Consider the following 14,662-nt stretch of genomic DNA (forward strand, 5'->3'; position numbering starts at 1 on the left):
TGAGTGCTTTGAGAGTTGAACCCCATTTAGAAATACCAGCTAGTGAAGACTGTAATTGCTTGCTTTGTTATATGAGGTGGAAAATGAGCACTACTGTATTGTTCTGAAGACTTAAGTGCTACCTCCTTGTGTCTATGGAAAACTTTGAATTGTGTCTTTTGGCAAGGTGACACATTTGCTCCTGCCCTATGGAGCAAAGAGCTGCTCTTCTGTTTGCACATGCATCTCAGAATGTTTAGACCCTGTCTCCAGTTGCTATAGTAGATGCCCTTGCCCTGTAATTGCTTAGTAAACATAGCTCCTACTAATGCTGTTCCCCCTCATTTCTTTCCCATGAAGCAGCTCATTCTAAAAATCCTCAGCTACAAGATGAAATATGAAAGCCATCTGCTTCCTAACGGGGAGAGTGAATATAATAAATCTTCTTTGCCTCATTGGTGGGATATTGACCCTTTCCCACAGAAGTAGTTATTTCCAAGGAGGAAGGACACTGTTAGCCAGTGCTTGCCTGCTATCTCTTGCTGAGGGATTACCCATAAAGCTGTAATCTTCAATATTGCCTTCCAAGGGAAAACCTACTCCTGGGACACAGTTTGTCCTGCCTTGTAACAGATTTTAGCTCCAGCTGACTTCCGCTGACCACATACATAGTTTTACCCACTATAGTAGAACAGCAGACTTTCAGGTCTAATATGTACATTGCTGAGTATGTTTGTACTCCACTAGATGAAGAAGTTTATATGTCTGCGGTCCAGTAACCTTAAGTAAAACTTTTTATCAGATCTTGTATTTCCTCCCATCATATTTCCCAGAACTGTAGATACTTTTCTTCAACCACTTTGTTTTACTGAGCATTAGACTTGCTAAATCTATAGGCAGGAACAAGGAATCTTGTTGTCCTCCTCTATTTAGGTCACTGAAACCTGCAGGGAGTGACAGAGCTTTGCTGTTTGGGAAAATGACACTCTCAGTGCTGCTTTTGTGGCTCCTCTCTTGACCTTGTGTTTCTTTATTTTCATGTATTTATGTATTTGCTTCCCGACAGGAGGTCCACAAAACAGATATCTGAGATACCAGAGGTGCAAAGGCACAGTGTGTACTTACATCATCCTCAAGTTTATAGTTTTTCGTATTCAAAAAACGATCGGATGTGGCACTTAATGCCATGGTCTAGTTGATAAGGTGGTGATCAGTCAAAGGTTGGACTTGATGATCTCAGAGGTCTTTTCCAACCTAAATAATTCTGTGAAACCAGCCCCATGGCATGCTTCCTTTTGGTAACTAGCTGAAAGAACACAAGGCTTGAAATCTCTATTTTTCCTCAGCGTTTGAGGCATTCAGATGCCATGAAGTCAAGAGCTTCTTTGAGTTCAGGAGATATACAAACTCTTCCTTCTGTTTGCTAAATATGTCTTCAAAGATCAGTCCTGAGTCAGGTGACAGCTTGCTCATCACTGTGCTCAGAGGAGCTGGGTGGATAAGAAAGCAGCATGTCTCAAGCCAGGCTCTGAGGAATAGAACTTTGCAGAAGGCACTAGGATTTTACCTGATCAGAAATATTCCTCCTTATGTGAGATTGTGTTGGTGTTTTGTTTATTCAATTATTAAAAGAAAAAAAAAGACCTTGAGTGCCCATGTTTACTACTGGGGAGGAAAGCAAACTCAGCACTCTAGGAAACAAGCTGAAAATTCAGGACCCCTCTTCAGGGGACTTTACCTAGAAAAAAACATTTTTTTCAAGGCCAAAGTAGCACATCTTCGCTAACTTGACTTGTGCCTTCAGCTTTTTCTCCTCTTCCTTATAATGCAAGGAAATCTTGAAGTCTGCAAAGTGAAGTTAACTCCTACTCTTTGGGGTTTTTTTAAGGGTTTCTCTGTGCCTTTTTTTTTTCTCCAATTAACCTATACTGTTTTTTTTCAAGGTCACTTTTTCTCTTGTTCTGAAAACTGCTTTAAAAAAATAATTGTTTTATTCTCTGTGTTCTCGCATATCTGGAATAACATATTTTTTCTTGACTAAGCTAAACCCCCCTGTTTTTATTGCACCTTTTTTTCTTTAATGCTGTTCCCTGTGCCTGCATTGTGCATAGGATTGTAGAAACTACTGCCACATTAGAATTCTGAAGCTGCAAAACCTGCCGTTCATGATATATACTAAAACCTTACTTCTTTGAAAAATCACTTACTCCTGGAAATCAGATTATATAACTCCATCTGCCCTGGTAAGAATTAGGTTAACATCCATTTTCCCTACTGGCTGGCTAGAAGGTTTTTTCTTTCTTCCTTTCTTTTTTTTTCCCTTTCAAATATCTACATCTTAGGCTATTGGCTTGATTATTTGTAAAGTTAAACATCAAACTAGAGAGCACAGTGATATACTGAGAATTAAGATCCTAGCTGAGGTAAGGGGACTGCACACAAAGCTGATGACATGTAAGTCCAGGATCTGCGTGACCTGCGATTTTGAGGTACAATAATAAACAGCCAACAGCAGATTATGATGTCCGGATACTAGCAGCTTTCGGAGTGCAGATGGTGATGCTGTCAGAAAATATCAGCCTTCGGTCTGTAAATGTCTGTCACATTTCATTAGGGCACACAGATGACTCTATTTCCTCCACTGCTGAGGCTCGACAGCAGATAACAAATGAGTTTTGCTGGTAATGGCCCTGTTCCTTATTATTATGTGATCTCTTCATTTCACCCAAGCATCCATATCTACAGAAGCAAAAAAATGCTTCCACATAGGAATTTTCATGTTGTTGGTGACAAAAAATGTGTCATTGCTCAGGGAGATGCCAAACGCTCTGCAAAAGGGCAAAGAAACCCAATTTCCTCTCAGTATACCTCTCTAGAGGAACAATCCATCAGCCTGAGGCTTCGGTGTATGTTTGCAGACACCTAAAGGAGACAGACAACTCCTCTTTGTTTTGTGACTGTCACTTTGGGTATTAGCTAGTACTATGTTTTGTGACTGTCACTTTGGGTATTAGCTAGTACTATGTTTCTCCTGCTATCATTTTGCCTCCACCTTGGACTAAGACTCCAACAGTGCAGACACATGGAGAGCAACAGGTGGTATAAAGGGCCGTGATGAAGCCACTGTTTTACCCTAGCAGCACAAGAGCACAGCTAAAAGATCTACTCCCTCTCCAGTCTTTCTGGCATGCAGCAATGGAGCAACAGCTTAAGCAATGGGGTTGAGGGATCTTGGCCCCTTCTGTTATATGACCTTCCTTAGGAGGACATCAGCAGACCAGAAGGAACTGAGAAAGGTACAGGAAAAAAGGCCATAGATGGACACTGAAGACCCTTGAAAACATCAGTCTTAACTCTGAGGTGACACTTGATCTACAGGGCTGCTCTGAGGAAGCAATTTTCCTACATATTTTTCCTATAAATATTTATGTCTTTAAAACAGAAATCGTGGTATGTTTTGGGTGAGATGAAGCAGCAGCCTCTTTTGAGAAAATAAATTATTTGCCAACAGAAACTTGCCCAGACCATAAGAGATCCTCACTGCTCAGTCTTTTTTGCCTGCTTTATGTAAGTTTATGCATGGAAAAATAACCCCACAAACAGAGTGATTTTGCTGTGAACACTCTGTGATAGGTGAAATCTACTGCCTGTGCATGACAGGAGAAAGCCTGTGATATTATGTGACGTAAAACCCACAACTGAACATATCTGTTAGGCTGTCAGCATTGTTTTCGTAGTCAACTCCATCCCAAAAGTCTTGCACACTACTTCTGGTTGTTTCTGGTTTGCTGACTGTTTTTTTGTTTGTATATGTGGGAGAGACAGACAGGTTTGTGGCAGTCTTTATCTTTCTTAAAAGTCTCTCCTTTGCTGGTAAGGGGAAACCATTAACTTATCCTGAAACAAAGAAAACTTGTTCTGGTTGCAGCTGAAAGAAATCAAGGGGTGAGAGAGCAGCTGCACTTCTGTGCTCACGTTTGGTACATGGGTAGGTTCGGAAATCATTAGTAACTTCAGAAAACAAAGATTTCTAAGGGTGTTTTCTGAAATGTGACAGAGCAGAGGTAGCTGATAAATATTCAATAGGCTTTACTTGTGACAGGCAACTTCCCTGGAACTTGTAAATGAACTTCTTAAGATCTTTCTGTATAATCCACAGTGGTCCTAAAATCTCAAATGAGCAATTTCTTGGTTTTACATATATTCTCAAATGCACCTCCTAGAGATAAATCAATGATAGGGAGTAATTTTTTTTTCTAGAAAATGGGATAAGGGATTCTTTTAAGTCGCCTCTTTGTACAGACTAGCTCTACTTGTCCCTCTGCAAAAAGGCAGCCTGCCGAGTTAGCCATTATGTGTCGCTCTGTAACCATCATGGCAAATCAAGAAAAAAAGCTGAAGGCTCCAGCTGTGGTTTAGAAATTGTACATACTTATGTTTTAATTGTGTTAAAGGTACATGATGTTTCTGTAAGAACAGCACCTGGAGGTGCACTGGCTCTAGCTCATTCCCATTTCAAAATCTACAACCTACCTACTTTTAAAAATTATTATTTTAGAAGAGTTATGTAAATAAATCAATACTTTCGAGTGAGCTGTAGAATATTTTTCCTAGGAGCTGAGAAATTATTTGTCATGTTTGCCTTTATTTCTGAACCTGGTTGCAGTTAATGAGCCCAAGCTCCTGAAAGCTCCTGGCAGGCTTCTAACCAACCTGAAAGGAGCCTGGATTTTACCCAATCACACTTCCAACACTGGCTTCAAAGCTGCTACTGCTGCTTTCAGATTGTACAAATTGCACTCCAGATCTTGGCAACAAACCATACGCAACAATGCACAATGAGCTCAGCTGAACTTGAGTTACCCATTTATGTGATCATCTGGGGTCAGTGGTAAAGTTTTCTTTGCCTGACTTCCTAAGGAAGTGAGGTTTACATGTTCACATTAACTGTCTGGGCTTGTGCCTCCCAAAATCTTTTGTATCTGTTGGCCCATGCAACAAAACCTGACAGAAATGTCTCAGGATTTGACACCCCTTCTTGTATGGAAATGGAGCATCCAGGAAAAAATAGCAGTGAAGCTTTGATTTTGAGAGAAGCTCTACGGAAAATACATTTCTCCTGAGCAAGCCTGAGCTACAGGGTCTTATAAATAACTTTGTTACTCTAGGGTTTATGTTAATATTTGTAACAAGTCTTACTTAATTTTAAAACATTTTAGTGCACCTGAGCTTTTGGAGGTTTGGATGCGTTTTCTTAAGGTTTTAAATTCTTTACATAAATCAGAGGAGCACTCTTTGAGACCTACACAGCAATATTTGCTATCCAAGCCAACCTACAAAAGGAAAATACTCTCTCCATAAGTGCATTCGCAAAGGATTGGAAAAAACAAAATTTACACATTTTACCAAAAGGAGAGGATTAAGTGTTCATAAAACATGGGAATTCATTCACTTCCTTCAATATTCTTCATACAAATATGGTATGCTCAACTTTTATCAGGTTTCATAGCTTCAATAATGCTTAAAACTTTTAAGACACAGGCACAAAGTCAGAATTAGTAGCTGGAATCAAACTTCATACTTTAGTACCTAGATACACAAACAAATTACATTTCCTTATTTTGCTTCTCCATTACAATTGTGAATTTTAGCTAAAAGATAATCTGCAACCAAATAACTTGTTATTTAGTCTTTGATGTGGCTTACTCTTCACATAATGCATTACACTATAAGCTGCAGCAAATACAGGATCCAAATACTCTTAAAAATCAAAAGTGTCATAAATAATTCCTCATATTGCACAAGAAATAGTAGTATTATTTATTTATTCACTGGAGGCTTCTTTAAATATTTTAATATATAAAATACAAGTTGCAGCTATGCAGTCTTCACTGGGTGCACAGAATTCATGGGAATGTAGGGAACTTGTTAAGATTCTTTCAACTGCAAATGCAAAATTAACCACTTAATGAAGATATGTCTCAGAATTTCTGAACACTTAAGTCAAATAGCACACTTCCAAGTCTGAAACACTTGGAAAATGATTGAAAATTCAAATGAAGACAGCATATTTTCCCATGAAAATACTTGCCTGCATTATCAGCCACCTACATGGGATTTGCCAAAGTTATATTACTGTAGTAAATCTCTAAATATGTCCAACTCTTAGGAATATTTTAATACCTCCTTAGGAGAATTTAATATTTCTGTAAATTGTGGCACCAGAGGAAAACACATCTTTACTAAAGAAGTCTTTGATTCTTTTCTACAACCAAATGCCATCAATACAAGAAGTTGGGTTTTTTTAACAGGATATGTAGCTCTGAGTTTTTGTGCATGCTAGAAAACAAGGCTATTTCATCAGTGGTTGCTGTCGAGCAGTCCAAAAAAGGTCAATATCTCAGAGGGCTTTTTTGCAAAAGTTTTCCATTTAGTTTTTTCTTTTAAACATTGTTCAAACCTCAGTAGCAGTAGCTTTCCCTTTCCATTACCATCACAGAGCCCTGGAGCTTCCCCAGCCATGCAGGTAGCGCTGCACTATGCCATGCCATGCCATGCTATGCCAACTGCAGAATCCCCATGAGCTGGCTCACACGTCTTTGCATGGCTGGTAGCTCTGCCTGGGAACTTTAGGGAGCTCTTGTGGTGGTGTCCCGCTGGAAAGAGCTGCTCCTGTCCTTAGATGAAGAATGGTTTAGAAATCTTCCCAGCAACCTTTCAGACTTTTTTTTTTTTTTTTTTTTTGGTAATTCTGTGATTATTTAGTGTTGTTGTATACACTATACTGTGAAGGTGATCAGGCACTGGCACAAGCTACCCAGAGAGATCATGAGGTCACCATCCTGGGGGATATTCAAAAGCTATCTGGACACAGTCCTGGTCAACCGGTTCACCACAGCCTCTCCCCCCATGCGAGAGCCAGGGGAGAACCAGCCACCTCCTCTCCCAGTCCAGTGAAAGAAAGCCCAGCTCATGGCCCAGGGAGGTCCTTGGCTGCCACAACAGATGCTCACACAAGAGTCAGGAGATCTGTCCTGGCTGGTGGTACCAGGTAAGAATATGTGCAGCCCCTGTGACTGCCCTAACTGTACATAAAGCTCTCATCTGCAAGGAATCAGTCACACATGGCTAGTGTGACTATTCTCCACTTTACAGTTTAGATTATAAGTAACTGTTTAAGTCTTTTTTAAGTAGATGGCATGACAGGTCAGTTACTGCAGTTGTTAATGTTTAGTGCTCTTATTTCAAAATCAGGTTATCTGCCATGACAGATCTGTATTATTCTCCCTTGATGATATAGAGCAGAACCCTTCTAAATCAATCAATTATAAGAAGAATATTTTCCTGTGCCCTGTACTAAGGAAATGCATTCTAACTCAATGCAAACAGGATAAAACTATTAAAAAGAGATTTCCTAGTCCAGCCAAGGCTCTTGGGTTTCATTCAGCCTTACATTACAGTATTTTATGCTGAAGTACAAACTTTGTTTCAGGAAATTAATATATTCACAATCGCAGAGTCCAGAAGTAGAATTGGGCAAGGAGTAGCACAGAACCCTTTTTGGTGTGTGTCCTCCTTATCTGTACTGACTAGACTTCATTTGCTAAAGTTATGTCTGTAGTCCACAAGTGTCCTTGAGGTGATGAGAGCAGAAGGATGGTGCTCAGCCAAAAACAGAGTGAAAACCCACACCTACCCCTTCCAGGTCACCTCCAAAACATGGAATGAAAACAATCCTGCAGATATGCACCACCAATGGCCCAAAGATGACATAAGAGAATGGCTATGCCAGGGCAGCCTTTCCCTCAGCATCAAGCGCTCTGCCTGTGAAAAGGAATAGACACAAAAGAGTGAGGAGCTACAGTGGACTGGTGTTGAAAAGCTGCTATTGCAAGACCTGAAATAAAGTCTCTGAATTTAAATTTTTTCCAGGTAGGATGAACTCAATGTTATTCTGTGCAATTTTTATCAAAATTCCAGGGAAAAAAGTTATTGAAATGCACATTTTTTGCTGAATGTGTTTAATCAAAAAGTGACTCAGCTTTCCGGAGGAAAAGTCTTTCTACACGTCAAAACAGTAATTTTTTTCAACTGAGAAGTTACTACAAAAGATAACAAAATTCCCACTCAAAGAAGGGGATGAAAATAATCCAGAACTAAACCTAAGAATGGTCCATCAACTACAGATGCATTTGTGTGAATCATACAATGTACTTAATTTCACAATAGCAAGAGCCTTATGTAAAATATGTAGTTTGTGTTAATGAAAATCATTTTAATACTAGTGTGGAAGTAAGTTATCTGTGTGATAATATAACCTATTTGTTGTGCTGGTTATAATTTTGTCTGTATTGGTCCTTCACTCACCATGGGATGATTTGTCTCAATTTCACTGTCATCCTCTTAATGAAGTTAGGCAAGATCCGCAGTATTAAATTACAGGGAGCACACAGGCTGACGATTTGGAGGTCCAAGCTCTTTAAACTGCCTGTTCCTTCTTGGGGCAAACCTCTTTATTAAAGATTTATTTTGTCTGGCCTTTGAAACTAGTGAATCACCATCAATATGTAAGTTTTTCTAAGGTTATTGCCTGGCAAAAGAGGGAAAGTGGAATCAATCTCTGCTTCTGCAGAACTGTTTCTTGTGATATCAGCATCAGGCGACCTTTAAAGAAATTAGATTGTAGTCAGGTTTCAGACACACACACACACACACATATATATATATTTTTCAATGTGACTGCAATCTGGTTTATTTTAGAGCTGTTTAAAATGGTACAATTAGTGCACCAATTACTAGGAGGGTGAAAAGCTGCTGCCACCTGCTACAGAGCAAGCTGCATACGGGTGTGAAGTGTGGACATTCACATGAAGCAGGGAATGGCAGCCTCTAGTTTGGTTGGTCCACTTAGTTGGTGCAACTCTAACTGAACTCCTCCTTTTTAACCTCGGTTGCCCTTACAGTCTTGGCATTTTCTGAACCATTTCCCATTCTGAAAACAGACCTACAAAAGAGGATGCAAAATCACTCCTGCTATACCAAGCACTTTTTGATCTGACAATTCATTTGTCACTGGTGGCTCATGGGTCATTTTTAGTGGCTGTCTCTTCAGTATTGTTCAGGACAAATATTAGAAAGTAACTATTTTCTCAATGAATTTTGATGCTGTACCATAGAATCATAGAATGGTTTGGGTTGGAAGTGACTTTTAAAGATCATCTAGTTCCATCCCCTCTGCCATGAGCAGGGACACCTTCCACCAGACCAGGTTGTTCAGAGCCCCATCCAACCTGGCCATGAACACTTCCAGGGATGGGACACCCACAATTTCTCTGGACATGTTCCAGGGCCTCATCACCCTCACAGTGAAGAATTTCTTTCAAGTATCTATTCTAGATCTACCCTGTTTCTGTTTGAAGCCATTTGTCCTTGTCCTGTCACTATACACCCTTGTACAGAGTCCCTCTCCAGCTCTCTCTCTCCTGTAGGCCCCTTTAGGCACTGAAAGGTGCTCTAAGGTCTTCCCAGAACCATCTCTTCTCCAAGATGAAAAACACCAGCACTCTCAGTCTGTCTTCTCAGGAGAGGAGCTCTAATCTCTGATCATCTTTGTGGCCCTCCTCTGGATGCACTCCAACAGGTCCATGTCCTTCCTGTGCTGAGGACCCCAGAGACGGATGCAGAACTCCAGGTGGAATCTTGCAAGAGGTCACCTTCCTCGACCTGCTGACCAAATTTCTTTTGACGCAGCCCAGGATATGGTTGGCTTTCTGGACTGTGAGTACCCATTGCTGGCTCATGTTGAGCTTCTCATCAACCAGTAACGCAGTACTTGAGATTTTGAAAGATGTATAGCTTCTTGAGCACAACACCCACATTAATTTGTCATTAATTAAATCCCTAAATTAATCTGTATTGTGAACACCTTCCCCTGAGCTTTGAACACATGAAATTTTAGTTTTTCTCTGCTCACTCTCACTGTACGGGTTTTTACAGTGTAATCTGGGGTCTTGTAAACTCTGAATATTTTAGATCAGTTTACATGACAATTAGATTCAAAATTTGACTGTCTAGCAAGAAGAGGAAGATCTCCTATGATTCTTTGAGTGCCTTTTGTACCATCTTTTTTTATTTATTTCCACAGTACTTCATTCACTCTCCCAGACTTCTAGCAATTGTCTGATTCTTGCAGAGTATGCAGCTGGCACAGAAGAGAGAGAAGTGATGTAGTGTCTCATGCATCTCTCATACTGCAGTCCAGCCTCCCACATATCTCCATCCCATCTTTGCCCGCCTGCTCCAATAGCCCCAGGGTGTTCCACATGTCCTTGGTTGCACTTTTGGGACCTGTAATTTTTTCTTACAAAAAATTTAGCATAGGCTGCAAAGCTGGGAGAGGTATTAAAAGGCTTTTTAACAGAAACCAGCAACAGCTAGCAATCCTGGTCACCAGCCACAGGTTCCTTTATTTTACACAGGAAAAAAGAAATAAACTGACAGTAACAAAATTATGTGGTGTGTGCCCTTCAGCCCTGCAGGAATATCTGTCACTTTTTTCCTTCCTCTACCATTGTCTTCATTGATCAGAAATGATTTGGAGCCTTGCTAACATAGAAAGCCAATGGGGAAAACACAGATTTTCAATGATGTTTGATACACCTTTTCATCACTGTTAAAACAGAAGAACTGCTCCTGACAAACAGAGGAAGTTCTTACAAGTTCTCTCAAAATAAAATGAAATAATTTTGATGTTCAAAAACTATGTTAAATCTCTTTTTGGGATGACTGCTCTGGAGGTGAAATAATGAATTTGATATTTAGGGATACTGATGACAATTATCGTGCTCAGTTACTGAAACGGAGAAAGTACTTGTTTTTTTGATGGAGGGCTAACAGCTTTATTAATATTCATTTTAAGTGAAAGGCAAGTATCCCGTTGGAAGGTAGATCAATAGGGCTTATCACAATTTATAACGAGAAACTGTTGATCATACATGCCACTCCCTGATGTAGAACTGAGGATTTATAGCACAGAGAATATATGAGAATATTAAAATCTTGCACAGTGAGCTGAGGAGGAAGCAGACAGAGAATACTTACTCAAATGTTAATTAAGAATTTTCCACATCAACACACCTTTTCCACTTCTTGCCGCTGCATATTGAAATATCATAGGACACTTCATGTAATTATTTTCATTTGCATATTTAGCACAATTCTGAATATTTTTAATGTCTTCTGTAGATAAAAGATCATAAATCTTCCAGCAGAAAATGCTTTCCAAACAGAATATTAGAATATATTGGTTATTTTGACACCATTAGGCTAACTCTTTTGAATAATCCTTTTGTCTAATTCTGATCTATGACTCACACTGAAGATCAGCAAGAGAGAGGGTTTTTTCTTCTTCTTGGCAACTCAAGAAGCTGGATTGGTAAAAGCATGTGGGAAGAGGGGAGAGGACCTGCAGTGCTAAGGATGAAGGAGACTCCCCAGTGGTTAGTGAGAATTACGTACCCAAGTGGATAGTAAATATCATGACAGGAAAGAGTTGCCTTCAGGCAAAAAGTCAGCAGGAGTGTGGTCAATAAACAAACCGATGTACTTGCACTCTTTCTGGTAGAAGCTGAGTCCTTTCAGAAATGGCAAGAGAGGCATTTGAGCTGTCATTTCATCTATGTAGTGGATTTTGTAAAGCTGGGACCTGCATTTCTGTGACCTTCACGGAGTGCCAACGAAGTCACTGCATGACCTTGAAAAGTAAAATAACATCCTCTAAAACACAGGTCAGCAGAAGGATTTCTCAGAAGTTACCTAGGGACTCATTGGAGGGAAAAATTCTGGAGCAATGAAGTATTGTAAAGCCAAAGGTAGAAGTTGCTCTGTAAGCACAATGCTAATTGGAACTGGTTTTAGAGTTGAAGTCTTATGAATGACTTATCAAAAAAAAATATTTTCCTTAATGATGGCATCTGGACAAATCTCTCTCTTAAGTGGATTCCTCTGTGTCCCGTAATGTAGGAGCTCCCACCGCAGACACTCCCTGAATGGTCTGTGCAGCCAGCCATTTTCACAGACTTTGCAAGAGTTTAATTTCTCTCTTTGCTGGACCTTTGTCAAACCTGTATGAAAACAGAAAAGAGACTCAGCAGACTTCACCTTCCCGTTTCTGTTCATCTGAAAGCTCTTTAGCCACATATTTGTAAAAGCCTTAATTTGAACATGGCTTTTATTGGAGCCCTGTAATGATGTTTTCTGGTAATAAAATTTCTTCATCTCACTTATGACTCTTTTAGTCATGCCATTTATCACTGGCACTTTGAGAGCCTGTATTTTGTCTAGCTCGTGACATTTTAATGTGGTCTGAGAATCACTTGGAAGATGAGGGCCTTGGAGAGATGGCAAATCAAACACTCAGAATCAGTCAACAGTTTTGAAATCTTGCCTTATGTTCGTACTAATATTAAATAAAAAAAAAAAGGAGGAAAATGGTAAAGCCTGCTAATTAGGAAAAATACCTACGAGTAAAAGTGTCAGGATTTAGACTGCAGTAGTTGTCAAGAGTTACAATGGATATGTAGACTTTTCTGGGGGCTCTACAGTCTCTACAACCTCTACAGTCTAAGCATGGACAGGCTCCAGTTGAGGTGTTTGGTTGGGGTTTTTTTGAGACACTAATTGCCTACAGCATCTCCAAGAAAAAAAGATCTGTTTCTAGGTTCTTGAATACCCAGATCAGTGTCTACTACACACTTCTGACATTAGGCTGTTTTGCATGGGACTGAGAAGACTTCTGTTTCCAGCTCAGTCATTTAAAAACAAAAATACATGACGGTCTCCAAGTCCTGATTGTTTCAGGTATCTCTCACCCCCACATACTTTGGGCAAATATTACTCATGAAAATGAAGTTTAGGGTACAGTTAAATATTAACAACCATCTATGCTATATTGCTTTATGTAAAAACAAGAGCACAGTTTTATTCCCCGGCTTCAGGAATGAAAGACAGGGACTTTTGAAACTCTTTATATATGGTTAATGTGGGGAATCCTAAATCACAGATGCATGAGAAGATTTAGACTGAAAAGTGTGAAACGTTATCCAAAGCCCTTCTGAATGGTCAAGGCATAGCAACTGGACAGTGTAGTGTTCAGCAGCATAAACCCATGGTTGTATCTTTGGTGTCCCAGACCCTGCAGGCTTGTGATGGCATGAATGCTTCAGACAGAAACACAGAGTAGAGTTCATAGTGCGTTTGGGTATTGTTCAGCACAGGGGAAATAATGTGTGCTACCAATGCCTCCATGAGCTTCTTAGCAATATATCACCAAGTTACCTCTGGAGTAGGCTGCAGGCTGGTGTGTCATATCAAGTAATTCTGCAATGCCATCTTAAGGGGTGATTTCATTCTGAGTGGGAAGCTGCAAGAGGCAGGGTCAGGCATTGTATTGCATGGTGTTCCCCCCCTCCCCCAACACCATGCTCATACTGCACTCAACTCAGTCTGTTGACCAGATAGTCACATGGCTTTAACATGATAGTCCAGGGAAAAAAACCCACAGCAATTTGGCTGATAGAGAGACACATTTCTTTAGCTAAGCTCAAAAACCAGCCTCAGGTGATTCCGTGATGACTACTATTATCATATTATTTAGGCTGAAAGAAATTTATGTTCTTTTTGTCCCAGTGAACTATTAACCTTATTCATGTAACTGGTCATCATTAAATGCTGGAAAAACTTTAGGGTTACCTTGGAAAAAAAAGCTCAGGTGTACAGTAACATTTTGCTTTGAACTGATGTCATTTGGGATCAAAGAGGAGAGAACAAAAGGAAAAGGGTAGGGTTACTTTTACAGCCAGAAGTATAGTGGGATTTTATTTTAAATTAGGTGAAGAAATTGAAGAGATGCTTGGAAGAGACAGAGGAATTAAAGGGTAATAAAGGACAGAGACAAAAGAGTTATTCGGGCCTAATATTCAGAGAAATAGCTATACCTGTAACACTGTGTGATAATTAAAAATGCATTGCCCAATATTGCTGCTGGTAGGACTTGGCATTATCTGCTCCTTAGCTTTTGTGAAAAAATAGTGGAACCTGCTCATATTTTTCTTAAAATATGATATGACTAAAAATGGTCCAGTAAAAATGAATTAACCCTTTGAGGACTAATGTGACTCCAGGTATTAGCAGCTTCCTCCAGAGAACAGAGACAGGCCTTGGAGGACTGTGACAGAGAAGTTACAGTGAAATCTTGGCCAGAACTACAAAAGAAATCTTGTTGTGCAAAAATAGTAATTAAACTGTTATTTTTTTCATACAATAACACAATGGTGAGTCCTTTAGCTTTCCTTTGTTTTCCCAGAGGGAAGTTGTTCTCCCCCCAGAGAAGGAGAAAAGAGCATCTGTCCAAGTAACTTCGGTCAAATCCGACAGCAAATAAATTCACAAGCAGTGACATGTGATATGAAGTTTTCATACAGTATTTAATTAGAAAACAAATTTATAGTCTAGCTGTTACACAAAAATAACATCCTAATTAATTTAAAAGCTTAATTGAAAGTCACTTCAAAGGATTCCAGCATTCCTTCCTCCAAATATTTTAAGAGAATATGTCATTAGGTATTTTAAAAAATGTTTAATATCTTTTTCCATAATCTCATGTGTCCCAAGATTTATTACTAAA

This window comes from Manacus candei, unplaced genomic scaffold (genome assembly GCF_025592945.1).
Source record: "Manacus candei isolate 608988 ecotype Guabito, Panama unplaced genomic scaffold, ASM2559294v1 h1tg000008l, whole genome shotgun sequence".
Classification (NCBI taxonomy): Eukaryota; Metazoa; Chordata; class Aves; order Passeriformes; family Pipridae; genus Manacus; species Manacus candei.